The sequence below is a fragment of the Pinus tabuliformis genome, chromosome 3_1 (assembly GCF_031772625.1).
Source record: "Pinus tabuliformis cultivar Carrire ecotype Pingquan chromosome 3_1, CPIR1, whole genome shotgun sequence".
In the NCBI taxonomy this organism is placed as follows: domain Eukaryota; kingdom Viridiplantae; phylum Streptophyta; class Pinopsida; order Pinales; family Pinaceae; genus Pinus; species Pinus tabuliformis.
The window spans coordinates 757,245,546-757,261,761 of record NC_142301.1 but is presented as its reverse complement, the minus strand read 5'-3'; the positions used below and the strand labels follow the sequence as shown (position 1 = coordinate 757,261,761).

The window sequence follows — 16,216 nt, the reverse complement described above, 5'->3', positions numbered from 1 at the left end:
CTCAAACAGCTAAAATTTGGAAAAATTGATAGGTGACTCAACATTTTGGGCCAATGGTAGGCTGCCACATGGCCTCTCTTGATTGGTCCAAAATTTATTTTTTTTGGCCAATGAATTTTCGCCATTTGTCCTTTTGTGATTGACTCATAAATTATTTTATTATATAATGGGCTGACTGTGTATTTGACGTGGACCAATGTGGGAGTTCCATGTGGGTCAACAGGAGGAAGCCGCATGGCCTCCAAGGGTTGGACCAAAATTTTGTTATGGACCGGGCCAGGTAACCATTGGAGTCTAACCTACGACCTTTGCCAAGCAACCACATGTCTCAACCACTGTGCCACCACCATGCCACTTGACATACAAAGGTTGTGAATTTTATTTAAACATTAACGATGGCGCATTTGGAGGTTGGAATCAGGCTAAGCCCTAGCCTTGGTCAACATGCCCATGAGAATCCAGGGGCGGGACTGTATGCCAAGGCTTAGCCCCATCCCTATGGCCACCGCCTACAATACCATAACACCACCCATATAACCTTTTAGTATAATTGCGGGCGAAGGTAAAGTTAAGGGGGCCAGCCCCTGGGTCACATGACCCTAAATGGAACCAGGAGCGCATAAGGTTAAAAGGGCCAGCCCGGGCCAAATGCAGCCTCACACGACCATAGCGCCACTAAAAGGGAGCATAACCCTGGTAGAGTTGGAATGGGAGAGAAATATTAGCATGAGCTCAGGTCATATGCATTGCAGTGGAACCATGGCGGGAGAAACAAATAGGGGGCCAACCCTTGGCAATATGCGACCCTCATATAACTGAGGGAAAGAGTTGGGTTTTGGCATAGTTATCAAACCTCCAGCGCGGCATGTGGAACTAACCAATATTTATCGCATAGTTGGAACTCGGTGGTAACCGAACCCGAATCCTACGGTGGAGAACAAGCCACGTAGTCCCATTTTATCTGCTCACAAGGTCATTGGACAATTAAAGTTAGCGATAATTTTCACCTGAACTAGTGCGAATCTCGCTGGCGTGGGGCAAATTTGTTGCCCCATGTGGCCAAAAATGGCAAAAATTGTAGGATACTTTGCAGGTTGGTGCGAATTGTAGCATAATTAGTAGGAAAATTGTTCTGGAGCATAACTTAGTCATTTTTTGACATTTTTCAGTGCAACAAGAGCCCATCTAGGGGTTTTTTACTATTCTGGAGCTGTTAGAGACACTATTTTTGCATTCTGAGTATTGAAAATTCATGTAAACACATATTTTAGGGCGTAATGAAATAGGTCCTTCATTGGAAGCTAGACCAAGAGATGTAGCCCACGAGAGGGGTGAACTCCTTTATCGTGTTTTACGGTTATGTGTTTCTGAAATGGTTATTAATCTCTGTTTGTCTGTTAATTGTGTTTAAAATCACTTGTTTATGTTTTTAGTAACTTGATCCATTACCCAAAACACATAAAATTTCACTTGCAATTTGTATATCACCTTCAGTTTTCAATTACAAATTAGAGAGAGAGTGAGGCGGGGGGGGGGGACAAAGGAAGGTGGGAGAGAATGACAGAGAGAGGACTCAATAGAGAGAAGGAGAGAGAGAGATGGAGTTAGAGGGGGGGCAGAAAGGGAGGTAAGGAGAAAGACACAAAGGGAGAAAGGTGGAGAGAGAGAGAGAGAGAGAGAGAGAGAGAGAGAGAATTTGTTTGTTTGGGGGTGATATAGAGAGAGAGAATAAGAAAGAGAAACATAGATACCAATATAGATATTATAAAATATTATATAACCAGCCTAGACCCATCTTAACCCTGAATCTATCAAGCATTAAGAGAAATCAAATCTCTCGAGGTACAAACCTTTCCTCAATTTCCGCACTAAAAAAAGAGGTTTTCACCTCAAGAGATTTGATCCCTCTTTGCGCTTGATAGATCTGGGGTTAAAATGGATCTACACTGGTATGTATATTTTAACACAAGATACCTTAAAATGGACGAATATAAATTGCAATTTATATTACTAGAGGTATATAAATTTAGAATTATATTTTAATAATTATAAAGGTGAAGTATGAGTTTTTAATGTTTTATGTTTTGGTTCAATTTCTTAAAATTTGGGAATAATTTTTAAAAATTTGGATTTATATTTTTATAATTATAAATGCGCATTATAGTTTTTTTTTATGATTTGGTTTTTTCTTTAAAAGTGAAGGATTTAAAAAAAAAAGGAAGTAAAATTGTAATTTTTTTTAAGTGTAAAATGTTTTTTTTTAATATATAAATAAATTTAATGTTTTGAAAATATTAAATTATATAGATTTAGCTATTAAATTAATAATTCTAACTAGTTTTATTTTTGAATTTTAAGTAGAATTAATCATAAAATATACTAAGAATCTAAAATATAATAGATTGATTTATACTATAACAATTACAAAACTTAATAATGGTTAATATTTATCAGTATCCATGATAACCATGCATCAAAACACTTACTTTATTATGTATATCAAGTTTTAAAAAAATCATAAAAACTAATTAAATTATAATTTTTAAAATTTATTATTATAAAAATAACTAATATAAAACTTAAAGATACATACATTTTAAAAAATGGAACAAGGCTCTTAAACATGGAGATTTATCCTCACTTTATCATTGATATTTTTAATATGTAAATGGATTTTATTACATTACCATGACATGTCAATACCACATGTCCAAAAAATTATAACACACTTCAAATGACACTTTTTCATATAACATGTGTTTAATTAATCAATTTAATTAAAAAGACATAACTATGAAAATAATTATCAACCTTTGATATGTAAAATGTGTACACTACTATGAATACTCTAGAATATTTTATGGAAGTTAAATTAAAATTATGGAAGTCCTATTTCAAAATAAAAATATCTATTAAGAAAAAACTTATCAAGATTCAACTATAAAACAAATGTGTAGTTTGATGATTAGATGTTTTTGTCTTTTCAAAACATTTTTTTGTCACTTTTGCTTGAAAAATCTTGTAGAAAATTCTTGAAATACTAAATTTTGACTCAAAATTCAAATATCTCAATGATTTAGGGTTTTCATGATGTTAAATTTATATATACATTAAAAATACATTTTATACAATTAAAATTTACAATCTTACTCAAAATTGTACCACTAATGAAAAACCAATAAATATAAGACTTATTTTAATCTCACTGTTCTAAGTTTTGAAGGCTTTTTTGGGCATATTTTCTTTTCAAATTATAGAGGTGTGGTATAGTTTTTTTTAGGGTTTATGTTTTGGTTATCTTTCTTATTTTTTGTGTAAATTTAGATTTATATTTTAATAATTATAAATATGCATTATATATATATATATATATATATATATATATATAAAATGTTTTGGTTTTTTGTCTTAAAATTTGGGAACAATTTTGTTTAGTGAAATTGTCAATTTTTTTGGGTGTGACATGTGTTTTTGAATATATAAATAAATATAATTTTTTGAAAATTTCAAATTATATAGATTTCACGACTCAAATTTATAATTTCAACAAATTCTTATTGAATTTTTTGTAGATTTAACCAAAAAAATATGTTGGAAAACCAAAATACCAAAGCATAACATATTATATTACAACAATTATAAAACTTAATAATGGTTAATATTTAGTATAATATAAAAGAAAAAGAAATAAAATTATACCAAGGCTGGCATATAAATTAAATACTTGGTAAATATCATTATCATAGTAAGCATCCAAACATTTATTTCATTATATATCTTATATTTAAAAAAAATCATAAAAATTATTATTATTAATAATATTATTATTATAAAAAGAATTAATATATAACTTAAACATACATACATTTAAAAAAACATGGAACAATACTTTTAACCATGAATATTTATTCTCACTTTACCATGGATATTTTTAATTTGAAAAGAGACTTTATTTAAATACCATGGCTTATCAATATCACATGTCCAAAAAAATAAGTCAATTGAAATGAGATTTGTTCACACGACATTTGTTAATTTAATCAATTTAATAAACGGGGAAAAAGAGCATAACTAGAGCATAACTACTTTGAAGATAAATATTATTCTTTGATTTGTGTATACTATTATGCATATTCTAGAATATTTCATAGAAGTTAAATCTATATCTTCCACCTATAACTATTGGTAATTAACTTAAAATTATGGAAGTCCATGCCTAATTAAAAGAAAAAACTCCCAAACATATCAACATTCAAAACATTTTTTACTCAATTTTGTCTAAAATATCTACTTGAATAGTTTTTAAAATACTAAATTTTACTATATAATATGCAAAATTCAAGAATCTCAAAAGTTTTTGATGACACTATATATATACACATTTTAAACAACTGAAATTTACAATTTTACTCTAAACGATACTCTTGAAAAAATCAAAATATATAAAATTTATTTTAGTTTAACTGATCTAAATTCTGAAATTTTTTTTTTTAATTCAACTGTTCTAAATTCTGAAAAGTTTTTGGGTATTTTCCTTTTCAAATGATCTTAAATTTAACCAGAAAAATTATAAATTTAATTGGTAAACTCTATACGATCTAAATATCCTAAAAGATTTTTCATGACACGGAATCTATTTATAAATTAAAAACAGATTCGAAACTGCCAAAACTATGATTTGAAAGGACACTCAGATTTAAACTCCTAAAACAAAACCTTCCCTAAAAAAGAGTGGTTATACGAAATTGATATGACGTTTAAGTATCTTCTCCAACTGAATTATAATCAAATTATATATACAGTTCCACCCGCACATAGTTTTATCATACATTCCCACCCACACAATTTATATCTTCACTTTCACTTTTGCTTTATATAAGTGGCTGTAAGTGTGGATTATGAAGCCCATGTCTATCCCAATCCTTTCTCAAGACGTGATTTGTTGGACGCCACGCCAAGATATTTACAGAATTCGCGTGTATTCTACCCCACGGCATTGAAAAACACTAAAAAGGGTGACTGGAACACGACTGGCCGACGCCCAACATCGGATTAGCATCCAAATCCTTAATCCAAGAAATGAGAAGACCTTCCTAATGTTCGCAGAAAAGCATTCAGTGTGATGTTATCAGTCGTCGCCTGCCAAGAATTGGCTATATAAGGAGAGTTCTAAAATTCCAGAACGATTCGGACTGGTTCCGATATTGTGGCAACATTCGTTTGAAGCAGAACCATACATTCACAGAAATGGCTACCAGGAGTAGACGAGAATCGCTGGAGGAATACGAATTAACGGACCATGAGGATTCAATCAAGTCATCAATTGGGAGCAAGCTGTCCTTATTCGTTAAAGAATTGGGTCTGGATCGAACCCGCGACGGCCGAAGTCAGGAAAGCCGACTGAGATTGGTTAACGGTTTTTCTCACAGCTTATGTTCGCGAGATTTTGTTATAGAAAAGGATGGTTCAGTGTATAAATGGTGGTCGCGGTTTATCCTGGTTTGGGCATTTTATTCCTCCTGCTTTACACCCTTTGAATTTGGGTTTTATCGCGGCTTGCCTAATCATCTGTGGGCGCTTGACATTGCGGCACAAGTTGTTTTCTTGGTAGACATCTGTGTTCAATTCTTTCTTTCTTACAGAGATTCACATACTTACACGATGGTGTATGATCGCCGGAAAATTGCTGTTCGTTATGCAAAAACAAGTTTCATTCTGGATTTTCTTGGCTGCTTGCCATGGGATATTATTTACAAATGTTCAGGCAGAAAAGAAGAGGTGAGGTATCTGTTGTGGATCCGGTTGTATCGGGTACGGAAATTGATTGATTTTTTTCAGAAATTGGAAAAAGATATCCGTATAAACTATCTGTTCACAAGAATTCTGAAACTTATCTCTGTAGAGTTGTATTGCTCACACACTGCTGCTTGCATCTTTTATTATCTGGCCACAACTATTCCAGAGGCAAATGAAGGGTCTACATGGGTTGGAAGTTTAAGTTTGGGAGATTACGATTACACTGATTTTAGGGAGATCAGCTTGTCAAGATTATACATAACCTCTCTGTATTTTTCAATAGCTACCATGGCCACAGTAGGATATGGAGATGTGCATGCAGTGAATTGCCCGGAAATGATATTTGTAATGATATATGTGTCTTTTGATATGATTCTCGGGGCTTATTTGATCGGTAACATGACTGCACTCATTGTTAAAGGATCCAAGACAGAAAGATTTAGGGATAAAATGGCTAATCTGATGAAATACATGAACAGACATAAACTGGACAAGCATACAAGGGCTCAAATCAAAGGTCATGTCAGGTTGCAGTATGAGAGTGCTTATGGTGAAGCTAGTGTTCTTGAGGATATTCCACTTTCTATTAGGGCAAAGGTTTCAGAGTCATTACATTTGTCAGAAGTTGCACAGGTTCCTCTTTTCAAGGATTGTAGTGCTGAATTCATAAGCCAGATTGTCACTAGATTAAAAGAAGAGTTTTTCCTTCCTGGTGAGGTGATAATGGAACAAGGAAATACAGTAGATCAGCTCTACATTGTTTCTCATGGGTCTCTCGAAGAGGTAATTGTTGGAGAAGATGGGTATGAGGAGATCATTGGACGGATTGAACCCCATGGTATCTTTGGTGAAATCGCTGTGTTGTGTAACATACCTCAGCCATATAATGTTCGTGTTAGTGATCTCTGCAAGCTGCTGAGACTAGATAAACAGTCTTTTGCAAACATTATACAAATTTACTTCAAGGATGGAAGACAAATCCTCACTAATCTTCTTGAGGGAAAAGATACAGATTTGAGAATTAAACAGCTAGAATCTGACATCAGTCTTCTTATTGGAAACCAAGAAGCTGAGTTAGCCTTGAGAGTTAACAGTGCAACTTACCATGGTGATATATACAGTTTGAAGAACTTGATTAGATCCGGTGCAGATCCAAATGGGACTGACTATGATGGAAGGAGAGCTTTGCATTTAGCTGCATGTAAAGGATATGAAGATATCACAGTTTTTCTCATTCAAGTTGGAGCAGAAATCAATGCTATAGACAAATTTGGACATACGCCATTGTTGGAGGCTGTTAAGGCTGGGCATGATAATATTTCTTCTATACTTAAACAGAATGGAGCAACTCTGGGCTTGGAAGATGCTGGTAGTCTTCTCCGTAAAGCCATAGCAGATGGGAATGCAGAGCTGTTAAAGCGATTGTTAGCCAATGGTATAAACCCCAATTCAATGGACTATGATCATTGTACACCACTCCACATGGCAGCTGCAAATGGTTTGCAATTGTTGGCAAGGATTTTGCTTGATTCAGGTGCAAGTGTTTTTTCATTGGATAGATGGGGAAACACTCCACTAGATGAAGCCCAAAAATGTGGCAGCAGACCACTCATCCAGATGTTAGAGCAAGCAGCAGCTAATGCTTCTGGGCGAGTTTGCTTAACAGATTCAGAAAATCAAGAAAGCGCCTCTTCTTTTAAAGATTCAAGAAGAGAGATATTTGAGCCAAGGGAACAGGCCAAGTCCAAAATATGCACAGTGTTTCCTTTTCACCCATGGACTCCCAGAGAGAAGAGAAGAAATGGCCTTGCCATGTGGGTTCCTGAGACAATTGAAACCTTGCTTCAAGCAACAACACAGCACTTTGGTTCCGTTGGTACCATTGTTTTAACAGAAGATGCGGGAGAAGTTTTGCATGCAGACTTAATTCAACATAATCAAAAACTTTATATTGTTAATGTGGACGAGTAGCAACGAAGTTTGAAAGAAGCACACTGCTTTTTTCAATTTACCTCGGCACTACGAGGTGGGCTATGGAGAAAATCACGGACAGCATACTCTGAGAAAGGTTAAAGTCAGTTGGTCTTACAGGGAAAGGTTGTCTGTAAAAATTCTCATGGTCTGATACTATATTTCTTTAGTTGGGTTTGATGAAATCTTGGCCTCTGCATTTTGTTTTAGTCCTAATGTTCTATGTTCAATAGTGGAATAAGAGCTGTTGTTAATAATATATTTGGAAAAAACTCTAAGTGTACGAGAGCTGTGGTTGAGAATATACTCTGAAAAAGCTCAAGTTGTTCCAATCAAATTAGATTTTATTCACTGCAATGGTCACTTTTTATACTGCAGGGAATCCAGCTAAATTACCCATGTACTTTATCCTACAGTCTGAGATGATAAGTAATAAAAATATTAACTTTATCTTTTTTAACAGATATTTGTTCGAAATTGGGTATGTATTTGTTAAAATTGGGTAGAAATTTGTTAAAGTGGGATGGGCATTAGTTAAAATTATAATTTGCACAATCCAATCATTTAAAAATATATTTTAAATTTAAAAATATACTTTAAATACTCAAATATCATAATTTGGTTCTTGATTAATTTTCATTAAAAATAAATAAATTTGACCTGTACTTAGCTCCGCTTATTTAGAAACATATACTTAAATATTAGTGTGTACTTGAATTTTAACTAATGAAAGTTATTGATAACCATTTCATGTTTGAAATTGTATGTAACACTCATAATAAAATCTCCATAACTCTGAAATCAAATGTCTTTGACCTGAACATGCCATTACGTTTATATATATGGATATTACCAAGGAAATGTTATGGGACATATCCTCCACGAACATAATCACATGGAATCAATGTGGGGTTCCATCATGGAGAGTTTGTAGTCAAGCAAGCATAATGTATTAAAAGTGTTTTAATATTTCATAAGTGGCGGTAGATGTTGTTCTTCATGAGTTAGATCTTTCAAAGCTTTTAAGTGACATGTTGAGAAACTCGAGATCTGGTGCAAAGTATAGTTGAAGCAACACTTCCACTGTTCCACATGTGACATTGTGACATAGGATAACATTCATAAGTGAGAGGTGAGTTGGTTACATTGTGACAGGGCCCCGCCCAAACAATCTATTAAAGGTGGGTGGCTAATACACTGAGGGAGAGCAAGTGGCAACAAGCAGGATTGTGGTCCAAATTTATTATGACAAGGAAGAGGTTTTGTTGTTTCTGCTAAGTAGGTTCGATGATGCACTAGCACACTCATGGATTGATTGGTAGTTTCATTCAAGTGGAGATTTTATTTATGTTTGCATATTCATTGGATTTCAAGGAAACTACTTGGACTTGGATTCTAATCCAACTTACCTTGATCAAATGAACGAATTGTGAGTTATTGAACGACTTTCCTTCTGAGTATGAAATATGCATGTTTTCTTCCCCTTGTCCTTTCTAGGTGACACCTATGAGAATTCAATCATACTAGATTGAGCACCTAATGAGATCTCATCATGAACAAAACATTTCAAACCAAGAAAAAATTGTTGTGTTGTGGATATATATATATATATATATATATATATGGCATTATTTGATATAAAGTCTCTATAGGCTAGATGTTTATTGATCACTTAGTCTTGTAGACATATATTTAAGGAGACTAGGTAATAACCTTTCTTGAATGGTCTCATATCCATTTTTCGTGGTTATATGTCCTTATGCTATATGTGCTTTTGCACAAGTTGGAAGTATTTTAATTCCTACTTGAATAAAAATATAGTTTTCCTTCTATGTGTGTGCAAATTCGAATTCACTAGGGAGCTCTCTTCAATTGGCATGGTCCACTCACATGTACCTCGAGTTGCATCAACAAGGAAGCAAATCAATCAAAGGTGAAAAGGGGCCTAAATAGATTTACCCATGGAAAATTGAAAGCTTGCAATATTGATGGCAAAAAATCAAATAGAGAAAGACTAAGAAGTGAAGCCTAGGAGTAAAATTTCACAGAATGGTTATCTACAAGTTTACAACTTCTATTTGTAATAATTCCTAAAGCATAAAAGAGCCAAACTAAGGCAATTTCTTGATAGTTTTGTCAAAAAAGGTTTCCAAGGTAAGATTTCTACATTATTTTCTTGTTTATAATTGAGTTCTTCAACATCATTTCTACATTTTTTTTATTTTAATTAATCAATAAATGGTTTCTAGTGACGTTTTTAATTTTGATATTGAAATTTTACAATTAATAAATTAGATTTTGGTTTAGTTGAATGCTTAACCCACTTAACTTCGAAGTATGTGTTTAAGTGGTAATGGATAGAGTAAAACATAAATTACGGTAATAATTAATTATATACACATTTTTTACAAATTTTATAAAATAATTGTGTTTATAAATTGGAATGGTTGATAAAAAGTTTCTAGTTCTGGAGTATGTCTTAGAATTTCTTTTGTTTGGCTAAGAATTTGATTTCATGGGATGTAAGGAAATAGGTTCATGGCCCATGGCCCAAGAATCAGAGACATTTAGTAAGAGCAAAAACCATATTCAATCTATAATAAGTTAATTCCAAGTCGTCCTTTTTCTTGAATAACTATGATTAATCAACCTGGATGTAAGGAAATAGGTTAATGGCCCATGGCCCAACAATCACAGATATTTAGTAAGAGTAAAAGCCATATTCAAACTATAGTAAGTTAATTCCAAATCGTCCTTTTTCTTGAATAACTATGATTAATCAACCTGCATTATGAAGAACCACCAGTGATGATTGTCCCCAACTTAAATTAAGCAAAAAGAATTAAAATATTATGAATAACAAATCACCAAATTCACTAAATATAAATTAACTTAATATATTTCAAATATGTTTTTAACTAAAACATCATTAAAAAAACACGTTTTTTTTTTAATTTGTATTTATTAAATTTTAATTATTTAACATTACCAATATTTTTAAACATACTCAATTGATTTATACTTTCAAAAAAATGACTTAAACCATATAATACTTAATTCCAACCCAAAAAACATATATATATCATTTTTCTTAAATTTAAATCTTCTATATCAAACAGATATCCCTAAAAAAACTATATATTTATTAATAAATTTAACTAATAATAATATCAATATAAAATTTTCTTTCATATACTAAAACCACAACAATTTTTTTTTTTTTATAAAATTAATATAAAAATAACCTTTTCCCATTTAAAATTAATGAATCAGAAATACAATACATTATTTAGGCTACATAAAATGTAAACGAAATGATAATTAATCACAATGTTGTCTACTCTTCGTGTAAACCAATCCTGTTATATGGAATTTATTTATGATGAAAGCTTAGCATCAGGGTCAAATCTTAAATCTTAGACTATCACATCAACTGAAGATCAAATGCAGCTCCGGTTCAAGGTATGAGGGACAGTCCTACCTCAACTTTTAATGTTTATTAGCTGGCACTTATTAGAGTGTTGCATCCGTTCCAAGTTGGGAAACTTCAGTTGATGGAAAGGTGCCAGCTTGGTATTAATAAAGTTTTGAAAAAAAACGGTGCCCGCTTGGTATTAATAAAGTTTTGAAAAAAAACATAGCCGTCAAAAATTCGTGTTACATATTTAAAAACACGTCATGCCGCACGGTCTTTTAAAAAATTAAAAATTTCAACGTATTTTACGGGCAAAATGGTGTCTGACGGTTAAAATGCCCTTCAAATTCCAATCCTGGGTCCCAGAATGCTTACTGTCATCACAATCACGTGAGGTTAAGAGGAAAAAGCAAACGGAATCGTACGAGTGGGAACCTATAACTGTCGTCCATGAACTAATCAAAACAAACACCCTGTATTCGCCAATCTCAATGATCACATTTTGAATGGTTATTTTTTAATTTCAAAACAAAAAGTATACATAAAGTCAACATTTTAAATGATCAAGTGGTGAAAAAATGGATACACAAATTCAATTTTTCCATTGATGAATTGTGTAAACTAAATACGCTTTATTAGCGTAAATTTAAGAGAGTTAGGATTTCCAACATTATAGATACAATGTTGCATTAAATATTTCGAGTAAGGAAACAATGCTACATAAAATCAGATTACTATTGATTGGGTTTTAATAACCTTTAATCTAAGATTAAAAATACTTAATATTCTTTAACTATGGGAATTTAGATTGGAGTTAAATTTTCATTAACTTAAAATTTAAAATTTAAATTATGTAAATTGCTTGATTATCGGATCTTAAATTGGGAATTAATACAAATTAGGAAGTGGTGATGCATATGCAACTTTGTTTTTTAGGTGAATAAATATCACACTGAATGTTTGAGGGCTTGCACTAAGGAGTAAAATTTTATATCACAAATATCATAATTGAATTTGACATTGAAGAGACATTCTAAATGGCATGAAACAAGGTAGTTGCTTTATTTCAACATAGTTTCCTTGATGGTATGTTGGGATGTCTTACTCTCAATTTCAAAGGGTTGTTGCAAGTATGATATTTGGAAACTTGGGTTGTTGCACAATAGTAGTTTAAAATAATGAAAAATAGTGTTTGTTGTTTTTATCCATACAGGTGTTTTTAGATTGAAAAAGTGGTACGGTGACTAAGCTATCTTAAAGAAGTATGGAATGAATTCACAATTACAGTAATAGTTGAGCCCTCCTAGCAAATTCTTTCATATAATCATAGAAGATGATCTGTGCACAAGGTTGATAATATGTTGAATAAATCACTATAGAGGAAAACCCATTGGTTCTACAAATATATTGACATATTCCTCTAGTAGAGGTTGTTGCTTTGATGATGAAAGTTCCCATTGATGTTATCCTCTTCCATGGGATGAATGATGTAGATGCTATGAGAAATGTTGGAAGCTACCTTGTTGACAAGGGGAATGTGGGCACTACAAAGAGGTAGGGGAACCATACAAGAAGTGAGTTGATAGCAATTCCCATCAAAATGAGTGTATCAATTCAAATGAGCATGATATTGGGATTTATTAGATTTATGGTAGGGGTAGTCGAAAATTAGATGTGCGTAATCAATTTGAGTAACATCATAGTCAATAATTTCATGAAAGGTTAAAATGGTGAAAGTAATGGAACAATATTGAGTGATAAAGATGTGTTGACCTATGCCCTAGCCTAAATGACTTTCCTTGTGAAATGCCACCTAGGATTTTGTTGGGTTGAGCCTTTGATAAGTCTATAATAAAGCTCTATGTTATTTGTCTTTGGGGATACAAATCAACCAAGGACATATATGGATCATACCCAAAGTAAGAGTCCCAAATGTTATTATAAATTAACAACCTATTATTGATTCATATTTATGAAGGGAACAAAATAAAATATATATTTGTAATAAAAATATAGAGATATAACGAAATTGACTTCTATTAATAAATTGAAAGTGTTGAAACTATATAAATGCATAATGAAAACAGACTAGCTTGAATGGTGGTAACTTATCTCTGAGAAGATATGTGATAGCTATGTGCCTTCCCAAATTATCTTACAATGAGAGTGACGGTCTTTTTATCATAGAGAGGCAATGAAAAAAATCCTAAAAATCCAAAAACCTAACCCTAATCGATGAAGCACCTAAATGTGGGCGGGCCTCGATAAGGTAAGTTGGAACGTCAACTTCCCAGGGTTGTAAGTTTGGCATATGATCGACGATTAGGGTGATCGGTAGCACCTTTGAAGGGGTTGACTAGGAAGTACATTTTTTTTACTGAACTAAGCACATTGCCGAGTGCTTGTTTCGCCAAAAAGCATCATTTAGGGTCTCAAAATGACTCTAGAAGTTCAAGACACAAAAAGCTATAGAAAAAATTACAAAATAGAAAAATATGTTGTGAGATAGTGGAATAGGTGGGTGGCCACCGATATCCACTAGGATCAATCCTTCCCCCTTAAGAAGAAATGGTCTCCATTGTGTTAAGTGCCTCCATTACATAAGGAAAATTATGCTAAACTTGGCCCCTGATGACCCACTTACCTTGGTACAGGATTTCACTTGCTTTGACAACCCAACCAGTTGGATCATCTATTGGAATCCATGTGTCAACGATTTGATCAATTGTTGTCTTTTCAATGCAATATGGGTTGAGCTCTATCAGTGTTAGTTGCTCTGCAATCTCTGAAGTGTCCAACAATGATGTAAAGTATGGTTGAACGAGGTCCACATTGAACACTGGATGCAGGGCAAGGAAGGGGGGATAATTAGCTCAAAAACATAGGCACCCCGTTGACGGTGCAAAATTGCATTGTTATAGCCTAATGGTATCTCAAGTATGAGGTCCCCATTAGACCTCACACCATTTGGGATGAGATTCCCATCCGAAAATGTTGGCCAAACTAACATCTCGTGTTTGGTGAAGATTAGATTTTGGATGAATTAAACAAGGAAAGGGAAATTCTAATAAAACTACTTATGAGATACAAGTAATAATAGTTTTTTGGAAGCGTTTTAAATGAATGATGCAAAGAACATTGCAACATATTTATAAAATAAACATGCACCTCAAAAAAATAATGATAACACCTTTGATTAAGATACATGACAATCAAAGTGTTCTAGCTATTAATTGTAAAGTAGCTTGCAATTAATAACTAGCATGTAAACCCCCGGATGCGGGTGTCTCGCCAGTTCGTTAATGCAATGGGACAGGGGTGGGGCGAGAAGGGACGCCACCTGCCCGCCCTGTACAACAAAGATTATAGCCAGTCGACGGATGAACCTCGGCATTTGGGTATCGCAGCGTTTAATGGCTTCACCGCAGGCGACTCTGATACTCCCAGCCTGTCCTCCGATATGTTTTTCACCTCCGCACGCTCTGGACTGCACTGGACCTCGACTCTCTTGAATGCCATAGTAATGGCGGGTGCAATTCGAGGCAGGACTGAGGGTGATAAATCTAGGCTCAGCCATGGGATCGCTCTGGAGCCTCTGTTGTTTTGTTGGCCTGGTTATGGCCTATATGATGCTGGCTCTAGTAGTTTGAAAGGGGCGACTAAGCTGGGTTTTTGCTTTGGTAGTCCTGCGGAGCTGACTTCGTTAGTTCCCTGGGTTCTCTCTAAGGCATCGGGCCCTCGTTTGGATGATCATTTGAATTGCCCGTGTTCTGCTTCTATGGTTGCTCGGTCTTGTTCTCACAGCGCCGCTGCTACTTTCGATATGCCCCGTCTCTGCCATAGAATGAGATGCCATAGGGGCACCCCTCGGCGGGCACCCTCTAGCCCGTCCTCCAATTCTACCTCCCTCTCCAGCGATTTCATAACAGGCCATTACCCTCGCACTCGTAGTGGGAGAGGGCGTCTTCATCTGCCCAGCCATTACCCTGAGCCCCGTCCTCCAGACTCCACATCCTCTCCCACATTCGGCTCTGCGATTTTCACCTTCAATTGCTCCCTGAATCGTCCCAGGATTACTGCTCATGTTTCGGTGTTCTTTCACGAGGAAGCCCAGGAGGTGGGAGAGTCTAGCTCTCATCAGGAGGGCCCTGGTTCGGTCTCTGCGCCGAATCCGCGTTCTGTGCAAGCTCCGAAGGTTCCAGCGCACAATGCTATTGACGTGGTGATGGAGCAGGCGGTTCCTGGTCCTTCTGAGAATGAAGCTGCTCGTGCACGGGACCTGCCTGACTTCGGCTGGTGTAGAATCGTGGAAGAGCCTCCAGATGCTTAGTTCATTCTCTACTGCCTTTGTTTCAGGTCATGCGGCCCATAATAGAGGGAAAATTTTTGTTACTGCTGATAAGTGGGTTCTTCTCTGCAAGCTATGGTTCAAAATGCAAGTTTTTTTTTGGAATCTCTGTAAGCTTCGTAATGTCAAGAAGGTCATCACTGGTTCCCCTGCATCGATTGGATTACAGAGTATCGTCTAAGTTCTATGTCTTGGGCAGTTTTTCTGTTTCTATCTGCCTCTCCTTCTAGGCAGTTGTTTTAGACTTTGGTCAAGATGTAATTTTAACCCTTTATTGTGAATAGAGTAGTTTTATTTAGAAAAAAAAAATAACTAGCATGTAAACATACAATATCAATAAACAATTCCAAAAATGTAAGCCTACGATTAAAAAAATAGCTCATTAGCTTTCAACAAGTGAACAAAAATCACATACCATCAAACACCCATCAACAATAATCTTACAATGTTCAATAAAATGTGAAAGAAATGCCTTTCATGGCCCTAAAGACTTCTAAATATTATAGATGAAATATTCCATACACAATCATACAATATCTACATGACACCAAGTAGTGGGAATGCAAAACTCGAACTTGATGCTCAAATAAGTTTAAAAGCTTTCCCTTTCAAGTGATCTAAGTGTCACAAAAGCCAAAAGTCTCTTTCTCTAGCATAGAGGGTATATTTATACAAAATTGGGTGAC

At 34.4% G+C, this 16,216-nt stretch overlaps 1 pseudogene; it reads left to right on the top strand.

The window, feature by feature from the left end:
* Positions 1-4,904: 4,904 nt before the first annotated feature.
* Positions 4,905-8,227, top strand: LOC149189582 (potassium channel KOR2 pseudogene; annotated as a pseudogene).
* Positions 8,228-16,216: the final 7,989 nt, after the last annotated feature.